Genomic DNA, 22,625 nt, shown 5'->3' with positions numbered 1-22,625 from the left:
TTTTGCTGAATACACAAATCACCTAAACATGCCCACATTATTCTTGCAGATGCTTTATTTAAATAATGAGACTGACAGCCACCCATGATCAAAGTATATTTGCTTTATGGTCAGTATTAATTGATCTCACCCTAAGCTATACTTGAGTATTGCATTTGAATGCAAGTGAATGTATTTGACATGTGATTTGTTGCTCTCAATCACCCCTTGGGAGGGACAAGGATGATTTAGCGATGTCATCCAAAAGTATTTACATCAGCTTGTGCATATTTGTAAATTGTTTCATAGTATTGAATAGTGTGTGTGTAATGAACGTGCTGTTTCCTTTTTCAAAAGAAAAAGAAAATACTAAATCAATTTCTGAGTGTTATTATTGTGTATCTGTGAATGGCAATCACTAGTCTAAACCACCTCCCTTGGTAGGTCTTGGACTGCTCTGCTTCTCTACCTTGTAAGAATCAAGCACTACAATGGGGAGTTTGATTCGCAGTGCAGGACAACTGTGGACTCATTACTTGTGTAGGCCACACAACTAATGAGCCCTTTTCTAACAGTTTGTATATTTATTCCATTGGATAAAGTACCCTTGCCATAAATGATTAGGATATTGTAAGTCACTTGGGAGTTTCATGATCATATATAGTAATGATGCTGAATGCTGAGTTCTTTTATAAAGTCATGGAAATTCAAGCTTACTTGCATTGTCCTTTTATTGTACAGAAAAGGGTCACTCCTTGCCCTTTCATGTTGAATTGTAAAGAAGAACAATGAAACAGAAAAAGATATCAGAAGAAAGAAAATCACATTTTTCTGATTTCCCTATTTAAACTGCAGTTGTAATTTTGCTCTATGGCGTGCCTTTTATCTTGGCCGCCACCAACAAGCATTATAACTCCAGAGGTCAACTATAATAGCTCACTACAATTGAGCAACTACATCTTTTTTTTTTTTTATTAAAAGGTGACTAGATATGTCAAAAGCCATGCATAAGGAAAAAATAGATAGGCTTCTTTACAGACATTCCAATTTGCACCATTGTTTTCCAGATTGCAGATACACATTGCATCATGAATAAACGGAAAATAGGAAGCAAGTCACCTAATGGAAAATACATCTCTTTTGTGGGAGTCTACATTCCCTTGCTTTGAGGAAGGGTTTAAATGAATGATATGTTTCAATGAAATGTGAGTTATAGGATCTATTGAGGCATTTTTGAATTGATAACCTACTACAAGCATTCCAAGCAGTGACATGTACACAAATCTGCAAATCCAAATTCCTGGAAACAAAATAGTTTCTGTGCAGATGGGACTTCTTTATAATAGTGCCATCATCGAAAACAGCAGATGACAGTGCCTCAGTTTTAAGACCCATTCTTAGGAATTGCTTCTCCAACTGACCTTATCTTGAATATAGACCATATATTTTAATTGATGTGCAATTGCATCTCACAAATGTACCATTCATTAAGAGTCACCTTCTATGCTTCATAGTCAATGTGTGTACGGTACAGACCACTTAGAGAAGGTGACTTTTCAACATTCCCAACGGAATTGTTCCCATGGCTGATACTGCTCCAAGTATCTCTCAGGCATTTTTGACAAATCTCATTGACAAAGGCAATTGACCAGGGTCACCCATAATTCTCCCAAATACACTTGCAAACCATTGAATGAGTGATTTAGAGCAATTTGAATCTTCAAGAGTTAGTTGCCCAGACCTACAGTGGGATTTAAATCTTGGAGGGTGGCCATCCTCTTCCATGTTGATGGAGTAAATTATTCCATTGCCCTGATGGAGGTGAGCAGATATTTCTAGCAATAATAGGAACTGCCATTCTGGCAATGGAGTAATCTACTCTGTAGCCCTGGCAGAGGATGGACCACCTGCAGAAGTCTGTTCACAATATGTTTATTTGGGATTTTGATCCTTGTCACTGCCCTGTCACATTTTCACATTTGGATTCCGCCCAACTGCCAGAGGCTGTGAATGTAACTAGAGCTATGTGCTGCTTACATTGTCAAATCTAGAACTAAGCCTGGATACTTCTGAAGGTCTGGAGGCTCGCCGTGCTACTGGTGATGGACTTTCCTGTGTAGAATCCTCCAGCAATCCTCCAGCAAGCCCAACAAATAAAAAAACAAGGAAAAGTGGTACCAAGAAACATTTGCTGTCAATTAGTTGAGGTCAAAAGAGATCTATCCCATGACCATCTAGCTACAAGTCTACATGATCTCAGTAGTGACTCTGCCAGAGAAGCACATCCCTCTGTGTGCCTGTGTTTGATTTTGCCTTTTTTAACCATAGTGGGACATCCCCTTTCCTGGTACATGCTACGTTCACACAGGCGTGAAGTGAGCACAGCCCATCACTAGTCTATGTAACTTGGAGTCAGAAAAACTGCCCATTGCAATTATGTGCATTTTGTGTTACGTTTATTATGCACAATGACCAAAATTATGCCATTACACAATGCTGCACAATTACCCATTTGTTTGGGGAAACATTATATCATGAGAGCACAGGAACAACTCCATCAAATAGCACGAGTAGCCGCAGTTCCTATCGTGTGCGATTTAGTGCTATTTTCTTTAGCATAAAACTCTTCATCATGTCCAAAATGAATGCAAGGACGCATTTTACACTACAAAATAGTGCTAAGTGGCAGGCTTGTATTTCAGGAAACTTTGTGTACTTTTGTGTAATGTTCCCAAAATCTCACGCAATTAAGCAAAGGGAAATTACGTGAATTTCACTATTCTGGTTGTGAACAGCACATTTTGCTTTTAATTTGGATTACAAATAAGACACCTGCTATTCATTGTGCTATTACATTTGTACGATTAATAATGTGATTACATGTTTTTACTTTGCAGATAGTCATACATTTCTAGATGTAATTATAGTGTTGCAGTTCCGTGTCAAAATCTATGTATTACTTTAACCAGCCACTTCGTTTACATAACTTCCTATGATCCTTAATTGAATTCTTAACAGAGTTGCCCCGAGGATCAACAAAGCATGCAATTTTACATAGAAGGGTGAATATAGAATACCAGGCATTTTTGTACTGGGTTTGCTTCAATTTTGTGAAGCGAACTGGGTGTAAACATTTATTTTCACTGGATAGTAGCCCTGGAGCAATGCAAAGTAGTGCTAGGGGTGATATGTATTGCTTTCCATCAATGGGGCATACCAGGGGTGGTGCATAGGAGTTCCCATGCAACCACCCATTATGTTAGTCGCAAACCATATCTACAAACATTTGAAGATGCGGTTTTGTAGCTACAAATCATGGCTCTTTGTGGCTGGCACTAAAAAGGAGAAAGGTCTTTATTTCTTCAAATCTTTATGACGTTGAATTTGTGCTGCAATTTACAGAAGACACGAAAGTGGGAAATGTTTTTACCTTTCTCTAAGCATAGTGTTTTGTACTGGAACAGTACCCTCCCATTACAAATCATCTGCTAGACATCACGCAGACACCTTTGCACTACGGTGAAAAGGTGTCTGCAAGGTGCTAGGTATCCTGATAGGGAAGAGAGCAAGGGCATCATGTCATAGTAGATACAATGCTTTCCTGCACTACCTCTATCACACAAAGCAATGTAGCCGTTTTGTTTGCTGGTCTTCATTATGTAACAACTTTGTAAATCTGCCCTTCGTTGTCCTGTCTGGGGTAAATACTTGAAGTGTGACATTTAATATTGTATAGTTCCTGCACTGCAAAGATCAGGGAAAATGGCTGACACTGCATTTTGTGGAGCCTGGTAAAATTACTTTGGGCCTGATTTAGAGTTTGGCTGATGGTACTCTATTACAAATGTGATGGTTATCTTTTCAATCATATTACAAGTGCATTATCTCCTAACACACTGGTAATGAGGCAGGGAGGCTATCTGTCATGTTTATGCTGGAGCACACATAGCTGCCAAGTTTCCCAAGTCCACGTGTGATGTGTTGGTGCAATCCAGGTTTTTTCTTTGACTTCTGGACATGTTTTTTTGTTTTATAAAGGAAAAAACAACACTTCAAGTCCCAGAACTCAAAGAAAAAACCTCAACTGCAGCAGCACATAACATATGGACCTAGGAAACTTGAAGGGCTGAGTACCCATCCACCTAATAATAAATGACTCCTCTTGTATGGGTAATCTTCAGCCTACATGATTAGAGTTCAGGTTTTGATATGCTACTTAATCTTAATTCTTCTTTTAAAATGTATTTGCCCACATCAACAGGTCAGGTCATTGGTGTTTGTCTTTATTAGAGGATGGCGTTTTGTGATAAACATAACTGTTTTGACTTTTTGGTGAAGCCTCTAGATGCAGCATAAAAATACAAAACTATTTTGCACCAGTCAACTACTTTAGTTCTTTTTTTTACCCAGAAGTATATCCCAACTTATAAGACTGAATAAAAAGAAAAAGCCCGAAAAGCGTAAAGGTGAAGAATGATTTTATGAAACTTTTGTAGCAGGATCTACAATAATAAGGTGGATTGTGTGAAGAAGCTACATAGGTTCAGTCCCTAGATGATGTATTGAATGTTGAAGTCATGTTGGCATTTTCAAGATGTGATTGTATGTTTCATAATAGGTTTTTTCACAGCTTGACTAATATTGATCATAGGTACGGGATCCCAAAATATTTATAACAATCTCTTTTAGAAAGCCCCTGACCTTTGCAGTCTGATTATCTGGCAGGCTATGCTGATTTCTTTTTACTCTGTATAGTACAACTATTAAATGTCAAATGTTCCATATGTAGGTTTAAAGAAAATAAAACTCATAAATTTATAAATTGCCCAGGTGTGAAGTCATGTCTCATATTAATCCAGGGATAAACTCCATTAACCCTTTTGACTTTTTCGTTTTAGGCTAAAGAAGGTTCATATTCATAAATAGAAGAAACATGCTTTTAAAATTAAGCCTATAATCTTACGCACACAACCTAAGCAGGGGACAACTGAGTCTATCCAGTATATTCGTTTATCAGCACCGGCTACTACAGTCAAAAAGGTTACCTGCAAAACTGATACTGCTGTAGTACGACACATCTCTATCACCTGTCCTACAACAAACATGATTTATGCATCTCACATAAACTGATATGAATGTAAGCACATGCGAGTGTACAGTCACACGTGATGTGATCATGTACACCTGTGATTGCTTTCCATTTCCCCCTTGTGCATTTGTCCTCTCATGAACAGAGCGGCTTTGTTCCCGGTGACATTGGCATGTTTTGAATTCCAGCACCGCCAACCCCTCACACACAAGCGTGCCTAGCACCATATGAGTGAAAAGTGAAGTCTTACAATGACATTGTCTTGTATAGCCCTGCTGGATGCCCTAAAGTAGACCGAACAGATTATATAAATAACAAGTGACAAATATGTGTAGGCATTACATTCTTAACAGCCCCTCTTAAAGCGAAGTACTGTGTACTTAAACATTTTGCGAATGGGAATATTTAGCAAATTCACTTTTTCTGCATGTTTGGCCCAGATTCTTTACCCTTTACTTGACTTGTTTTTACTAGGTTTAGAAAAGCAGTGTCGTATAACACTGCTATTCTGTGTCAGAGTGTGTGAGCTTTGGGTTTAAAGTCGGTTCCAGCCAATTGCTCTATTTAACTTTCCTGCAAGGCAATGGTAGGTAGGGTGGTAGAAAATGCACCAGTAGAGTGGAAGTTAAAAGTCATTTGTGGGCTATAGTGCATATTTACAACTCCCACATTTAAGTCCAAAATATATGACTACCTGGTATACCATTGTGCTGTGGGTGGGCTGCAGTTTATAGGCATGACAGTAGCGTATGACATGGAAATGTCTCTGCTATGTAAGGAAACCTCTATTATATATTAATAATAACTCACTAAAATGTGCTTAATGAGCTCACATTGTACTGTGCCTAATAATTGAAAAAAATGGCAGGCTGTTTATTTAAAAGGTGGTCTCTCACAATTACTGAAGACTTAATAGGCATTACCACTGTGTAGGTTCAGCTACATTTTCCATAAGTCAGGCCTAGTTGTGATTCAAATATTTATTTTCCACCTTCACTTGGCAAGCTCTAGAAGAAATTGTTCAAACTTATTTAAAACACAAATTTTAAAATATGGCTTGATCTTATTTTGATAACATGAATGAAAATATCATTTTGTAAAAATATTCTTTTAGGTGCCGGAGCCAGGATAATTTCAGAGAGAGATCTATGATGATGTAGACAACAACAAGGAACCCTCGCTGTCCTCAATCTTGGACTTTGCCGCATGAAGAATTTGGACTTCCTTTTCAGAGGCTAATTCCAAAGGTAAAAAATAAGTTGAATGGAACAGGATGGCTTTTCGTTCATTTCTATGGGCATGAAATCGAGCTTTGGTCTCAGTCAACCACAAACTGTTGTTTTCAGTGGCGCTTTATTTTTTCTTTTTGCCTTTTGACTTAAAGCTTTAAAAATACATAACTCCCATTCCCCTCATCCAACTTTAATTATTTGGTGTCTTTTTGTTTCTCATGACATTTTTCTCTATTTTTATAAATTGGTTTCTAAATTGTATTTTGTTGTGGTATTTACTTTAAAAGCACTGCTTAAATTGAGCATGCACATTTATGGGGATTGCCTGTTGCATTTTCCCTAGCTACTATGGATTGAGCAGAGATTATTTTAGCACTGTGTTTTGATGTTACCAGATTGTGTTTATTAAGTTAGTAGAGGTCACTCCTGCTAAAATAAAATCTTTAGTTATTTCATATTATGAAGGCAGCACTATCACCACTGTAGTTACATATAGATCTGACTTTATGCTGGAACCATATCTTTGCTTTAATAAGTGTGAGAGAGCGTAGCTTATATAATCTATATTAACATGAAATGTTTATGAATTAAGGTGTGATCTTGTCACATAGAAACTATAATAATGGTAATTTTGCTTAGACGTACTCTTGAATAGTGACCACGATGAGTGGCCACCAATGTATACGCAAACTAATAATGATAATCAAAATGTTTTAATGACGTTTTAATAAGTTTATACTAACATTTGTGTTATTAAATCTGTATTGAAAACCTCATAGGCCTTAAGTTAGCATGAGACGAAGCTTAGCTGCCTGGCTCTCATATTAAATGCATTTTTCTATTTTCCAATGTGCTGACTCGCAAGGGGCCATGACCGTGTTTATTCTTTTTCTTCGACTTGGAATATGAATGTAACCATGTTAGATCCGTTCTCACCATCTCCCCTCGTCCACAGACTAAATGTTAAAAATGAAATGAAACAATGTAGATTAATGTAATGTACAAGGTCATTCAAACCGATGAAGACAATGGAACTGCTGACCAAAAGATGTGCAAGGAATTACAGAAGGATGAAATCACACCGGACGTGCCACCTCTGAAGACGTCAATTACAAAGACCAATCAAAAACTTGTAAAATAATATGGGGTGAAGAGTTAGATTACCTAATGTGTCATATGATAGGTTAAAGATAGTGGGGTATAGCAAATGTCCAATAGAATTTTGGGGGAATGTACATCAAAAAAGGGATAAAAACCCATGTCACGGGGAGTCATTTAGAATTCGGTAGGGAATGCTATTGGTTTTATCCAGAAACTCTGTCACTCTGTTTGGTGATTTGATGGTTTACTTAAACCATCCTCGCCCTTAGAATTGTCCATTTACACTTTACCTCCTTATGAGGGAAGTGCCCTTTTGCCCCAGAGCTGAGTTCTGACTGATGGCGATTTGACTGATGTCCTGAAGATGAAGACTGAACCTGTGCGCTGACCTAATCCTTGGAGGGTAATTATGACAATGCATTTGTAATTTGTCTGTTTGCTTTTCCTTTCTAGGTACCAACTGCTTGCTTTTGACAGAGACCTAAGCTAGATCTTTTCCAAATTGGTGTTCTAAATTGTTTTGCATGAAGCCCAACATGCGAATGCTAATCAGTGGCTAGGACAGGGGTTCATCAAACTGACGCAAATAGACAAACGACCAAGATTATGTTTTGTTGAACTGACGCGTTATTGACACTCTGCTAAATTGATCTATGTTCAAGCTGTGTTATGTTCTGATGTTTGTGATTCTTGCTTTAATGAAAGCTTTCCAAAGTTGCCATATCATGACTATGCTATTATGTTTCTTGGTGTTGAGATTAATGCATTTGCTATTAGACTGTAATTAATAGGGAATACAAATTCTTCTAAACAAGGTGTGGTTATTCATGGCTGCAAGGTCATGGTAGCGTCTTTGAATTAATTAATGACTTTGACTAAAGTGAAATGCATTGTCGTGATAAATATTGATGACATTATTGATGTATTGATTGATATATTGATTAGCTATCTCGTCCTACGGTGTCTCTCAACTGGGTCAAAAGATTGATTGGCCTAAAACGAGTCCTGATGTGTAATAAAATATCATAAAAGGACGCGTTAACAGTTCTGGTAGCAGAGCGGCGGTTAGGCCCTTTGGGGCCATAGGACGGAGAATCATTGTTTAAATTGTTTTTCTGAGATAATGCAAATTGGAGGTATGATGTGTTTCTAAATTCACCATGACTTTCCCGGGATCTCGGAGCCTGCCTAAGAGAGTTGGGAATGTTCTCGGCATCATAGCATGTGTGGTGTAGAATTTGCGCTTGCTCAGCTTATGCATTTTGCAGATGAATTGTGAAGTTTGTGTGTATTTAGGCCAGGTAATGTTGTTTTTAGAAGGAGTGGGCGTACTCCGCAGTATGAGAGCAGGGAAGTCGGCGTACTTCATATGAGTGTGGCGCTTTGTGCTCAAAATTATCCACGTGGTTGGTTGTTTATGTACGGACCAGTCGTGGTCTAGGACTCCGGAGTATATTGACAAGTGTGGGAGACACTTGGGTTTATGTTGTAATTTGTGCGGTTTAATAGGTCAATCGGGCGTGGTTGACAAGTCGAGATTGAGTCAAATTGTATGTGTGAAACCTTCGATGGAGATTTGGCAAGTTCTAAAGTGCACTAGAACGAACCATTGACAAGTCGAGAGTAGGATTTGCGGGTCGAATTCTGCTTGCGTATGCGGGAATTGAGAACGAGAGAGTAGCGGCCAAGGCTTCAAGTGAAATCTCTGTAAAGTTCTGAAGCAAATGTGTTACCCTTCCTGTAGTAAACCGGCAAATTTGTGTTGTTGTTGAAGGTGCTCGCAGTAAGTTTGCATTAGTTTGTTGTGAATCCAGCGAGGGGCGGACGAGCCGCAAGACTTTGTCAGCTGTAGTGTGTGAGTGTGACATCAGTAGTGCCGTGCTGAGATAGAACAGTTGCCGAGAGGGGTCGCGCACGGATTGGCTGCCGTCCGTGAGAGGCAATAGGTTGAGAAGGGTTGGTGAAGAGTGTCCTGGGAACTAAAGTCACTTTCTGATTAAGTACAAATAAGAGAAAACATAAAAATGACTTTTGTCAAGGCCTTTAAGAGTGCTCTGAAAGGAGATGCATACATTATGGCGAGTGAAGGGGAGCCTACACCGCCTGAGGGAATTCCAGCTTACATAGTTATGGAGGAAAAAGGTGTTGCGCCTTGTTTATGGATGAAACAGTGGCGCAAATTGACAGAAAAAGAGGGATGTTTGGCGTTCCCAGAACATGGGACGTTCAATACGAGAGTGCTAGAAAATCTGAGGTGGATGTTAAGTGTACAGAAACCACCTCCGAGGCCAGCTCAGTATGAGGCTTTAGAGATTTGGGATTTAATGGCCCTTAAACAGAGACAAGAGAAATTCCAAAGAAGAATAAAAAGAGCAGAAAAGACTTATGCGGAAGCTAGATGGGATAATGAAAGCAAAATGTGGAGATGGGGAATAGTTGATGGGTTAAAATTGTTCCCAGCAATAACACAGGGAGATGAGACACAGGGAAAGAAAGCCACCTGTAAAACAGACAACGACTCTAGTAAGCCAATTTTTCTCTACGTTTTACTGTGTAACTTTTTCCTGCAATGTCAGATTTTCGAAAGCAATATACAGTTACGTCTGCTGGACTCCTCTGGTTGCGGGGATACATAGGGCTTGTAGGTTCATCAAGAACCCAAGGTACCCAGAGCTAATAAATGAGCTGCACCCTGCAGTGCGTTTTCATTCTATACCAGGTATACAGCAATTCATTTGCTGAAATATAAAGAGTCAAAAATAGCTATCAAGAAAACCTTTGTATTTCCAAAATGGGCACAAGATAAGGTGTTGAGGAGCAGTGGTTATTTGCACATCTCTGAATTCCGGGGTGACCATACTAGCATGTGAATTACAGGGCATTTCTCAAATAGATGTCTTTTTTAAACACTCTCTTATATTTGGAAGGAAAAAATGTAGAGAAAGACAAGAGGCAATAACACTTGTTTTGCTAATCTTTGTTCCCCCAAGACTCCCGATAAAAATGATACCTCACTTGTGTGGGTAGGCCTAGCGCCCGCGACAGGAAACGCCCCAAAAAGCAACGTGGACACATCACATTTTTTTAAAGAAAACAGAGGTGTTTTTTGCAAAGTGCCTACCTGTAGATTTTGGCATCTAGCTCAGCCGGCACCTAGGGAAACCTACCAAACCTGAGCATTTTTTTAAACTAGAGACCTAGGGGAATCCAAGATGGAGTGACTTGTGGGGCTCTGACCAGGTTCTGTTACCCAGAATCCTTTGCAAACCTCAAAACTTGGCTAAAAAAACACATTTTCCTCACATTTTGGTGACAGAAAGTTCTGGAATCAGAGAGGAGACACACATTTCCTTCCACCCAGCGTTCCCCCAAGTCTCCTGATAAAAATGATACCTCACTTGTGTGGGTAGGCCTAGCGCCCGCAACAGGAAATGCCTCAAAACGCAACGTGGACACTTCACATTTTTTGAAAGAAAACAGAGGTGTTTTTTGCAAAGTGCTTACTTGTAGATTTGGCCTCTAGCTCAGCCGGCACCTAGGGAAACCTACCAAACCTATGCATTTCTGAAAACTAGTGACCTAGGGGAATCCAAGATGGAGTGACTTGTGGGGCTCTGACCAGGTTCTGTTACGCAGAATCCTTTGCAAACCTCAAAATTTGGCTAAAAAAACACGTTTTCCACTTATTTCAGTGACAGAAAGTTGTGGAATCTGAGAGGAGCCACAATTTTCCTTCCATCCAGCGTTCCCCCAAGTCTCCCGATAAAAATGGTACCTCACTTGTGTGGGTAGGCCTAGCGCCCACGAAAGAAAAATGGCCCAAAACGCAACGTGGACACATCACATTTTTTCATAGAAAACAGTGCCTACCTGTGGATTTTGGCCTGTAGCTCAGCCGGCAAATAGGGAAACCTAGCAAACCAGCGCATTTTTGAAAACTAGAAACTTAGGGGAATCCAAGATGGGGTGACTTGCGGGGCTCTGACCAGGTTCTGTTACCCAGAATCCTTTGCAAACATCAAAATGTGGCCAAAAAAACACTTTTTCCTCTCATTTCGGTGACAGAAAGTTCTGGAATCTGAGAGAAGCCACAAATTTCCTTCCATCCAGCGTTCCCCTAAGTCTCTCAATAAAAATGGTACCTCACTTCTGTGGGTAGGCCTAGCGCCCACGAATGGAAATGGCCCAAAACACAACGTGGACACAACACATTTTTTCACAGAAAACAGAGGTGTTTTTTGCAAAGTGCCTACCTGTGGATTTTGGCCTCTAGCTAAGCTGGCCCCAGGGGGGGCAGAAATGGCCTAAAATAAATTTGCCCCCTGGGGAGCGACCCTTGCCTACGGGGTCGCTCCCCCTGCGTGACATTGGCGCCAAAAAACAAATCCCCGGTGCCTAGTGGTGTCTGCCCCCTTGGGGGCAGATTGTCCTAAAAACGGGCAATCTGCCCCCAAGGGGGGCAGAAATGGTCTAAATACAATTTGCCTCCCAGGGGAGCGACCCTTGCCTAATGGGTCGCTCCCCATCTCTAAAAAAACAAACAAAAAAAAAACCACCCCCCGGGAGCGACCCTTGCCTACGGGGTCGCTCCCCCTGCGTGACATTGGCGCCAGAAATAAAATCCCCGGCACCTAGTGGTTTCTGCCCCCCTTGGGGGCAGATTGGCATAGCAAAAAACGGCTGATCTGCCCCCAAAGGGGGCAGAAATGACCTAAATACAATTTTCCCCTCCAGGGGAGTGACCCTTGTCCAAGGGGTCGCTCCCCATCTGTAAAACAAAAACAAAAAAAAATCCCCGGTGCCTAGTGGTTTCTGCCCCCCTTGGGGGCAGATCGGCCTAATCAAAATAGGCTGATCTACCCCCCAGGGGGGCAGAAATGGCCTAAAATAATTCCCCCCGCCCCAGGGGAGCAACTCTTGCCTAAGGGGTCGCTCCCCTTGCATCACATTCACGAAAACAAAAAAAACTCCCTGGTGTCTAGTGGTTTCTGCCCCCCTTGCAAGCAATCCGGCTTTTGAAATGCTTGGAGAGACTTCAAAGGGAAGGAAATACATTTCCTTCCCTTTGAAGCCTCTCCGGGCCTCCCCCACGTGACTGAAAGAGATGGGGAGACCCTGTGACAAATCAGCGCGCGCTTGCACGCTGACGTCACAGGGGTGGGGGGATCGGGGGTGGAAGGGGAAGGGCTTCCCCTTCCATCCCCGCCTATGTGTACAGGGGGGAGCGCTAGCGCTCCCCCCAGTTCCTGTGCCTTGGACGAGGTGACCTCGTCCAAGGCACACTGGAACTGTAGCCTTGGACAATGTCACCTCGTCCAAGGCACAGAAGCGGTTAAAAATCATTTGATTTGTTGGCAAGCGAAGCCGATTGATGAGGTGTTGCAATATGCGAAATACTGTAGTGACGAAATTGAGCTGAAGCAGAAAAAGTTAAAGGAGAAAGGGATGGTGATGCAGATAAGGGCAGCGCAGGCTGGTATGCAGGGAAATGGAATTCAACAGATGATACAGCAGCAACCGCAAGGGAATGGTGTCTTTCAGGCACAACCGAGAGGTAGAGGTTGAGGTTTTGTGAATCGCGGTCTAGACTTAAATACGGTTGTGGTTCAAAATGACGTGCAAGGGATGAAAAAGATGTCACCATGTCACGCGTGCAGGGGCATGGGACATTGGAAGCGGGAATGCCCGAATGTGGTGCAGGATGGTGTCGTTCAACAGAGCACTAATGTTGGTACATTGCAAAATATGAGAGTTCCAAAGTTGGGAAATCAAAACCCGAACTTCCAAAATAACATGGTTCAGATGCAAGGGTTACAGCCCATGCAGCAAATGCAAATGCCGCGTATTGAGCCAGCGCAAATGCAGCGAGTACAACAGCAGGTTCCCATGGTACCTAGACAGCAAATGCAATTACCAATGGCTCCGATGGGACAGCAACAGGTGATGCTTCCTCAGCAGGTCACAGGTCAAGTGATGAGTCAAAATAATACAGTACAACAGTTCCCATTGTGAGGTGAAGATGGATTGAATGAGGAATGATCGGATGACAGCTCAGACAGCGAAGAGTGCAGGCTTGCAGCGTCCTTAGAAGTAGATCAGAGGGGACCCTATGTAGAAGGAAAGGTAATGGGTCACAAGGTTTCATTCTTGGTTGATATCGGAGCTACACGCTCTACAGTCAGAAGTGCAGAGGTTCCGAAATTACCACTTTCAGGGCGTACCATAAGAGTGGTCAGAGTAGCAAACCAGTACCTGACAAATCCGATTACAGATCCAGAACAAGTTGAGATCGGCAACTTCCAGGGACTGCATAAGTTTGTAGTCTGTGACTCAAGTCCGGTATCCCTACTGGGAAGGGACTTACTGTGCAAGACGAAATGTTCTATTACATGTTCCAATGACAGAATTGTGGTGCAGACAAACAGTGATGATGAAGGAGATGATGGTCAGTTTTCAGAGTTAGAGACAGGAACTGCAAATGAAGATTATCCTTTGATTACATTGTTCCCGATGTTTACAGTGATTGACCTACCTGCCGAGTTACAGGGAACGGTGACAGAGAAAGTGCGGGATTTGACAGGAAAAGAAGTGGGACTGATAAAAGGAGTAGAACCAGTTAAAGTACAAGTGAAGCCAGATACAGTGTTTCCCCAGGTGCCACAATACCACATGGCACAAGATGTCCTTATCCAAGTGGCACAAATAATTGCAGACTTTGTAAAACAGGGAGTCCTGAAAGAAGTATTGAGCAGCCCTTGTAATTCACCGATAATGGGTCTGAAAAAGCCTTGTGGGAAGGTTCGAAATGTGCAGGACCTAAGAAAAATAAACGAGATTGTGGTAAAATGTTGCCCCATAGTGCCCAATCCGGCAGTGATTATGTTTCAGGGCCTGTGTGATGCTGAATGGTTCACTGTGGTAGACCTGTTACAAGCTTTCTTTTCGATACCTCTTCATGAAGACAGCCAGTTTTTATTCAGTTTCAAATTCCTAGACAAAGTGTACAGTTGGTGCAGAATTCCTCAAGGGTTTTCTGAATCACCGTCCATCTTCAATCAGATATTGAAAAAGGACTTAGAGTCCCTGGTACTCCCTTTCAATTCAACTCTAGTACAGTACATTGACGATTTACTGATTGCGTCCAGGGGAAAAGATGACTGTAAATATGATACAATTGCCTTACTGAATCATTTGGGAAAGAACGGACATAAAGTGTCGCCAAAAAAGCTGCAGTACTGTCAGAAAGAGGTAAAATACTTAGGACACTTGATTGAGAAAGGGTCCAGGAGAATATCTAAGGAAAGGGTGACTGCTATTTTACAAATGAACCCTCCGACAACCAAGATAGATGTTAGGATGTTTTTGGGAATGGTGGGCTACTGTCGCCAGTGGATACCCAACTTCTCGATTATCTCAAAATCATTGATAAAGCTGACAAGCAAAGAGATCAAGGATGAGCCGTATACCATAGCTTTATCCAAGGAAGAGCTTGAGTCATTCATGGAATTGAGAGAGTGCATGTGCAGGGCACCAGCTTTGGGTATGCCTGATTATACGAAGCCGTTTCTGCTGTTTTGTCACGAACGTGATGCTTGTTCTTTGTCTGTCTTAACACAGGTCCATGGAGGTGCAAACCGCCCTGTAGCATATTTTCAGCTACCTTGGACCCCGTCGCAGCAGCCTTACCGGGTTGTTTGCGAGCAGTTGCAGCAGTTGGTCAAAGCCTCACGCAATGTGAAGGCATAGTGATGGGACATCCTCTAACAGTAATGGTTTCGCATTCAGTTGAGATTTTGTTGACTCGAACCAAAACCCAGCACATGACAAATGCCCGACTTACCAGATATGAGACAATTATATTGGGGTCACCTAATGTTTCATTGAAGCAATGTACTGCATTGAACCCGGCAACTCTACTTCCTGTTGAGAATACTGAGAATAATAACGAAGAGGAAGTGGAGCATGATTGTCTTGAGGAAACGGAACTATATACCAAGCCCCGACCTGATATTCAAGATACGCAGTTAAAAGAAATGACTGCATTATGTTTGTTGATGGATCCTGTTTGAGAGATTCAGTCGGAATGCTGAGAGCCGGTTACGCTGCATGTACCATAGCCGGTATCATCGAAGCTTCCTGGCTCGAGAGAGTGTATTCCGCACAAGTGGCAGAGCTAACTGCCCTTACTAAGGCATGCCACGCAGCTGAAAATCTGAGGGTCACTATCTATACTGACAGCAGATACGGATTTGGAATTGTACATGATTTTGGCCAATTGTGGTCACAGAGAGGTTTCATGACGTCTTCTGGTTCTCCTGTGAAAAATGGTGAACAAATCAAGGATTTGTTACAGCGATTCAGTTAGCTCCTGAAATTGCTGTGGTGAAATGCAATGCTCACGTTAAGTCGCAAGACTTTGGGGGTCATTCCAACCCTGGCGGTCGGTGTTAAAGCGGCGGCCAACCCGCCAACAGGCAGGCGGTAAAAAAAATGGAATTCTGACCCTGGCGGAAACCGCCAACACAGACCGCCACTTTAACACTCCGACCGCCACGGCGGGACAAACAAACAGCGCGGCGGTCACCGCCAACAGACAGGCGGGAGACAATGTACCGCCCACCCTATCACAACTCACCAATCCGCCACCTTTTCCGGGGCGGGAGCCCCGCCGATAAAAACACAGCGGAAACAGACTACGAACGGGAAAACGCTCACCTCTACACACTCCTCGAGGAATCTGGACAGCATGGAACCAGAACTACACATCCTACCAGCTATTGTCTACCTGCTCCTCTACCAGGAGCACGAACGCCGGCGCAGAAGACAACGGTGAGTACTGCACCTACGACACAGGGGAGGGGGGAGGAGAAAAGATTACGGGCACACACATACGCGACACACCCACCCTCACCCACAACTACCTACACATCAATGCAGAGCAACAACTCAGAGTGACGCCCCCCAAACCCCCCGGAAGAATGCAAAGACAAAATAAAATGATTATGAAATTCAAATATATTGTAAGGCTACGTAATTTTTTTTTTCAAACATCTATAACTATATACACATATGTAAATTGTCCTGTCCAAATTGGGTTTCAGTCATTGTACGTGGGCCGATGGGCCTCAACACATGGGCAAAGCCCACACAGGAGACCCGAAGCCATTGGAAAGAACACTGCAGGGGCATCAGATAGAAAAACTACAGGCACCTCAGGGGGAAGGGAAGGGGAGGCACCTCAGCCACATGAGTCCACGACGCCAGATCCACGAGGGGCCTCCATGCCCACTGTCCCATCCTGGGGAGTGCAAAGCCACAGTCTCACAAGTCTCTACAGTGGGTGGCTTGCCCACTGTGCCATCCTGGGGAGTGCAAAGCCACAATCTCACAAGTCTCTACAGTGGGTGGCTTGCCCACTGTGCCATCCTGGGGTGTGCAAAGCCACAGTCTCACAAGTCTCTACAGTGGGTGGCTTGCCCACTGTGCCATCCTGGGGAGTGCAAAGCCACAGTCGCTCAAGTGGATTACAGACTCCACTGGTACTGGACGAGGCATGGTGCCCAGAGTGCATTGTGCAGCCCTGCCCGACACAGATACGGGCCTGCCCCTTCTGCCAATGGGCCAGCGGTACTTGAGATGAAGGGCCCAGCGGAGCGGTGCTTGAGACGGCGGTGCCCAGCGGAGCGGTGCTTGAGATGAAGGGCCCAGCGGAGCGGTGCAGAGATGAAGGGCCCAGCGGAGCGGTGCTTGAGATGAAGGGCCCAGCAGTGCAGAGATGAAGGGCCCAGCGGAGCGGTGTTTGAGATGAAGGGCCCAGCGGAGCGGTGCTTGAGATGAAGGGCCCAGCGGAGCGGTGCAGAGATGAAGGGCCCAGCGGAGCGGTGCTTGAGAGGGCGGTGCCCAGCGGAGCGGTGCTTGAGATGAAGGGCCCAGCGGAGCGGTGCTTGAGATGAAGGGCCCAGCGGAGCGGTGCTTGAGATGAAGGGCCCAGTGGAGCGGTGCAGAGATGAAGTGCCCAGCGGAGCGGTGCAGAGATGAAGGGCCCAGCGGAGCGGTGCTTGTCTTGAAGGGCCCAGCGGAGCGGTGCTTGTCTTGAAGGGCCCTGTTCAGCGGTTCTTGAGACGGCGGTGGCCTGTTCAGCGGTGCTTGTCTTGAAGGGCCCTGTTCAGCGGTGCTTGAGACGGCGGTGCCCTGTTCAGCGGTGCTTGTCTTGAAGGGCCCTGTTCAGCGGTGCTTGTCTTGAAGTGCCCTGTTCAGCAGTGCTTGTCTTGAAGGGCCCTGTTCAGCGGTGCTTGAGACGGCGGTGCCCTGTTCAGCGGTGCTTGTCTTGAAGGGCCCTGTTCAGCGGTGCTTGTCTTGAAGTACCCTGTTCAGCGGTGCTTGTCTTGAAGGGCCCTGTTCAGCGGTGCTTGAGACGGTGGTGCCCTGTTCAGCGGTGCTTGTCTTGAAGGGCCCTGTTCAGCGGTGCTTGTCTTGAAGGGCCCTGTTCAGCGGTGCTTGTCTTGAAGTGCCCTGTTCAGCGGTGATTGTCTTGAAGTGCCCTGTTCAGCGGTGCTTGTCTTGAAGGGCCCTGTTCAGCGGTGCTTGTCTTGAAGTGCCCTGTTCAGCGGTGCTTGTCTTGAAGGGCCCTGTTCAGCGGTGCTTGTCTTGAAGTGCCCTGTTCAGCGGTGCTTGTCTTGAAGGGCCCTGTTCAGCGGTTCTTGACATGTGTCTCCAGGGCACCATATCCGGCCAATATATGGAGTTCACTCGTCATCTGACTTCTCGCTTCCGGGGCCCTCCTGTGCTGGAGTCCCGGGCCCTTGGGTGTCCTCCTTCACACCCGGAATGGGGCTGGTGGGGCCCTCCTGGGCAGCTCACCTGCTGCCGGACTTGTCAGCCGTGCTGCCCTTGCCATCCTTCCGTGATTCTCTGTGGCCCTTGCCTCCCTTTGTAGATGTGCCAGGTGGCACCCCACTTCCTGACGGTGCCAGGGTAGTGCCTTTGGAGGCTGCCGTCTCTGGCCTCTCGCGCCGGGCCTTGCCTTTCTTGGTTTTCTTCCCAGGGGGTGGGCTGGCTGTCCCTTTACTGCTGGCCGATGTTGCTGCCCTTGAAGGTGGTGGACTCCAATATCCCTGTACTATGGACCTTGTAGGTCCAGGTGTTGTGGTGGCTGAGGTGCTGATTGGGATTACGAGATGGAGGGGGTGGGTCAGGTGATGGAAAGAGGTTAATTTTGGACAGGAAAAACTTTTTAGGAGCAGTGGGAAGGGTAGGTGCAGTGGGTATGGGAGTGGAGGAAGAGGATGTGGTTGTAGGAGAGTCAAGTGTGGTGTCTTTGGGTGCAGGTGCTTGTGACGGAGGCTGTCATGAGGTGGATGGCTGTTGGGTGGGTGGCTGCCTGCGTTTGTGTGGTTTGGAAGAGGGGGTGACAGACACACTGGGAGAGGACACAGGGGACGTGTAAATGGCAGTGGGGGTGGTGACTGCATGTGTGCGGAGTGTTCTGATGGGTGTGCTGGTGATGGACGTAGTGGCTGATGATGTTGTGCATGCAAGTGTGAGTGGAGACGTCACAGGGAGGGAGGAGGGAGACGAGGAGGAGGGGGACACAGAGGAGGCAGTTGCTGTTGGTATGTCTGCATGTGGCTGTTGCTTGTGTGAATGCTTGTGTGATGTGTGGTGCTTATGTCTGGATGAGCTGCCCTTGGGTGTTGAGGTGTGTGCAGGCTGGTCTGTAGGTGTGTCTGGGATAGGCAGAGGAACAGGGGAGTGGGACTGGGTGGAGGAAGTTGGAAGAGGGAGGCAGGAGACAGGGATAATGGCTGCCATCAGTGCTGAGGCCAGTGCGTTGAACGATCGCTGATGGGCAGCCTGACCCGAATGAATGCCCTCCAGGTATGCATTGCTCCGGTGCACCTCCCTTTCTACCCCCTGGATGGCATTCAAAAGGGTAGACTGCCCAACAATGAGCATCCTGAGGAGGTCAATGACCTCCTCACTGAGGGCAGCAGGGGTAACTGGGGCAGGGCCTGAGGTGCCTGGGGCGAAGGAGATGCCTGCCTTCGTGTGCGAGCGGGCACGGGGCGATCGCAGAGGGGCTGCTGGGAGGGCGGAGCTGGTGCGCTGGGTGGCGGCTGTACCTGTTGTTGCGGTGGGCACGGATGTTGCCGCCACCACAAGGGAGCTCCCTTCCGAGGACGTGTCTGTGTCGCTGATGTCTCCACGTGTCCCCGTTGTGGAGCTCCCCTCGCCCTCCGTCTCACTGGTGAACTCCGAGTCGGTTGCATGGCCCTCCAGGGCCATGTGAGATGCAGCTCCCTCGTGCTCCGATGCCACTTCTCCTCCGCCTGATGATGCTAATGCACACATGAACAGGAAGAGCAGCAAAAATGGGGGGGGGGAAATGAAGACATGTTGAGTGCATCCATTGGCAACACAGTTGGCGGAGAGGACAGACACAGAAGCCCCCTGCACTACGCCGCGCACTTGGGTACACTACTCAATCATTGGGACTTGGCCTACAAGCCTATGGACGACAACTGCACACATAGGTGACACAGGGCCATGGATAGCTGTACTTGGCACCCTACAGAGGTGGGGGCGGGGGCACAGGGCCATGCCTTACGGAGGGGCCTAGCCTACAGAAATCGCCCTGGCCTAGGGATACCCACAGCCCTCCTCCCCCATCCACACACCTCCACTGCGCGCTAAGATAGCAGAATGTGCTGGTACTCACCCCCTTGTGTCTGCTGTGATGTCCTCACGCGCCCATCCAAATCTGGGTAGGCCACCGCCAGGATCTGAGACATCAGGGGGGTCAATTGAACAGTGGCACCCTTCCTACGTTGGGAGGCCATCCCCAGCAGAGCCTCCGCGGGCTTCCTGCTCCCGCGGCGGATGTCCTCCCACCTCTTGCGGCAGTGGGTGCCCCGTCTGTTGTGGACCCCCAGGGTCCGGACGTCCTTGGCGATGTCGATTTTCTGATGGGCGCTGACCTATGTGACATGTACAGGGGGAGAAATAACATTATTATAATTTTCTGCATGCTCAATGTGAGTGGCCCCCCATCCCCACCCTTGCCATGTGGCACATGCTCTCATCTGTCGTTTGATGCATGCCTCATTCGCTCCCCTCCCCACCATCTTTCATCCACCCGACTCAACACAGGCATTGCCCCCAGAGCATGCTCCCAGTGTACTTACCTGTTGGTCTGGAGGACCGTAGGGTAGCGCATACTGGGGGAGGACCCCATCCACGAGTTTCTCCAATTCTTCAGAAGTGAAGGCAGGGGCCCTTTCCCCAGTCGCAGCAGCCATTGTATCTTCCAGACCGAGGTCACAGCAGCACTTGCAGTATAGGTCCTCTCCTGTGGATGATCAGATCTCGAGTGATTAAGCAGATAGAAAATGGCGGTCACGGCCGCGGCGGTGCGTACCGCAGCAGTGCGTCCCGCGACCGCCGGCGCACTTCGTCATTGGCTCCTGAAACGCATAGGAATCAATGTTAACCAATGTGGCTTTGCGCCGCGGTCTTCGACCGCCTACCGCCACGGTGTGCCACGCCAGCGCATTGACCTCACATCCCATTGTCGCACTTCACAGGTCAGGCAGCCGCCATTTCAAGGGCCCACATGGCTTAATTTCTACTGCGTCACACATGCATAGGCCTTGCATCGACACTCATACAAGCCATTCAATGCATAGAGAATCGTGTACTGTGCAAGCTGTGGGAACTTACCTGTGGGTTGATTGACTCTGTGCTCGCTGTTGTCCTTCCTAGGCACCGTCCGCTGGGACTTGCGAGGAGATGGAGGAATGTTCCCGTGTGCAGACCGCTGGTGGACCTCTCGACAATGGAGGAACGACATGTCATTCTGACATACAGGCTTGACTGAGCCACTATACATGAACTGTGTGCCCAGCTGGAGGCAGACCTGATGTCACCCATCCGCCAACCCACAGGGATCCCCCCTCTAGTGCAGGTGCTGTCAGTACTCCATTTCTTAGCAAGTGGGTCATTTCAAACCACAGTGGCCATTTCATCAGGGATGTCTCAGCCTATGTTTTGCAAGGTGTTGTCCAGAGTGTTGTCTGCCCTGCTCAAACACATGCAGAGATACATCGTTTTCCCTGAGGTGGGGGATTTGCCTTCAGTGAAGGGTGATTTCTATGCCCTTGGACATATTCCCAACATCATTGGTGCCATTGATGGGACACATGTGGCTTTACCCCCCAGTGAAAGTGAACAGGTGTACAGGAACAGAAAAAGTTATCATTCCATGAATGTCCAGGTGGTCTGTTTGGCTGACCAGTACATCTCCCATGTAAATGCCAAGTTCCCTGGGTCAGTGCATGACGCGTACATCATGCGAAATAGCAGCATCCCTTATGTGATGGAACAACTACAGAGACACCGTGTGTGGCTAATTGGTGACTCAGGTTACCCCAACCTGTCGTGGTTACTGACTCCAGTGAGGAATCCCAGGACAAGGGCAGAGGAACGCTACAATGAGGCCCATGGGCGAACTAGGAGGATTATAGAAAGAACCTTCAGCCTCCTGAAGGCCAGGTTTAGGTGCCTGCATATGACAGGTGGATCCCTAATGTACTCACCAAAGAAGGTGTGCCAGATCATCGTGGCCTGCTGTATGCTTCACAACCTGGCATTGCGATGCCAGGTGCCTTTTCTGCAGGAGGATGGTCCAGATGGTGGTGTTGTAGCAGCTGTGGAGCCTGCGGAGAGTGAAGAGGAGGAAGACGAAGAGGACGACACAGACAACAGGGACACAGTGATACAGCAGTATTTTCAATAACACACAGGTAAGAATCAACACCGGCATTTTACATTTACTTACAGTCTCCTGCCTCTCTACTGTCTGTCCTTTTCACCCAGTGTATGCTAACAGAGTTGTGACTTTCCCTTCCAATTTCAGAGATGTGGGCCCCACTGCGTGACCTCTGCTTTGTTTGCCCATGGACTACAGCTGTGTGACAGTGGTATGTTGTCATCACAATGTAACTGGTCATTTTGGCACGTTTATGTCTAATACATATTTTCAAAAAAACAGGCAGACTCCAGATTATTTGTGTGCAATAAGTGTGTTTATTAAAGTGCTCAATTTTGGGACATGGTTGAAAATCGGTGATGGGTGATGGTGGAGGAATGTCCATGGCAGAGTCCAGATTCTCAGTCTCACAGGTGCATTGTCCATATGCCTGTGGAAGGTGGAGCAGGGGCAGTTT

Source organism: Pleurodeles waltl, chromosome 12 (assembly GCF_031143425.1).
Source record: "Pleurodeles waltl isolate 20211129_DDA chromosome 12, aPleWal1.hap1.20221129, whole genome shotgun sequence".
NCBI lineage: Eukaryota > Metazoa > Chordata > Amphibia > Caudata > Salamandridae > Pleurodeles > Pleurodeles waltl.
Note: the sequence above shows the minus strand (reverse complement) of the source record.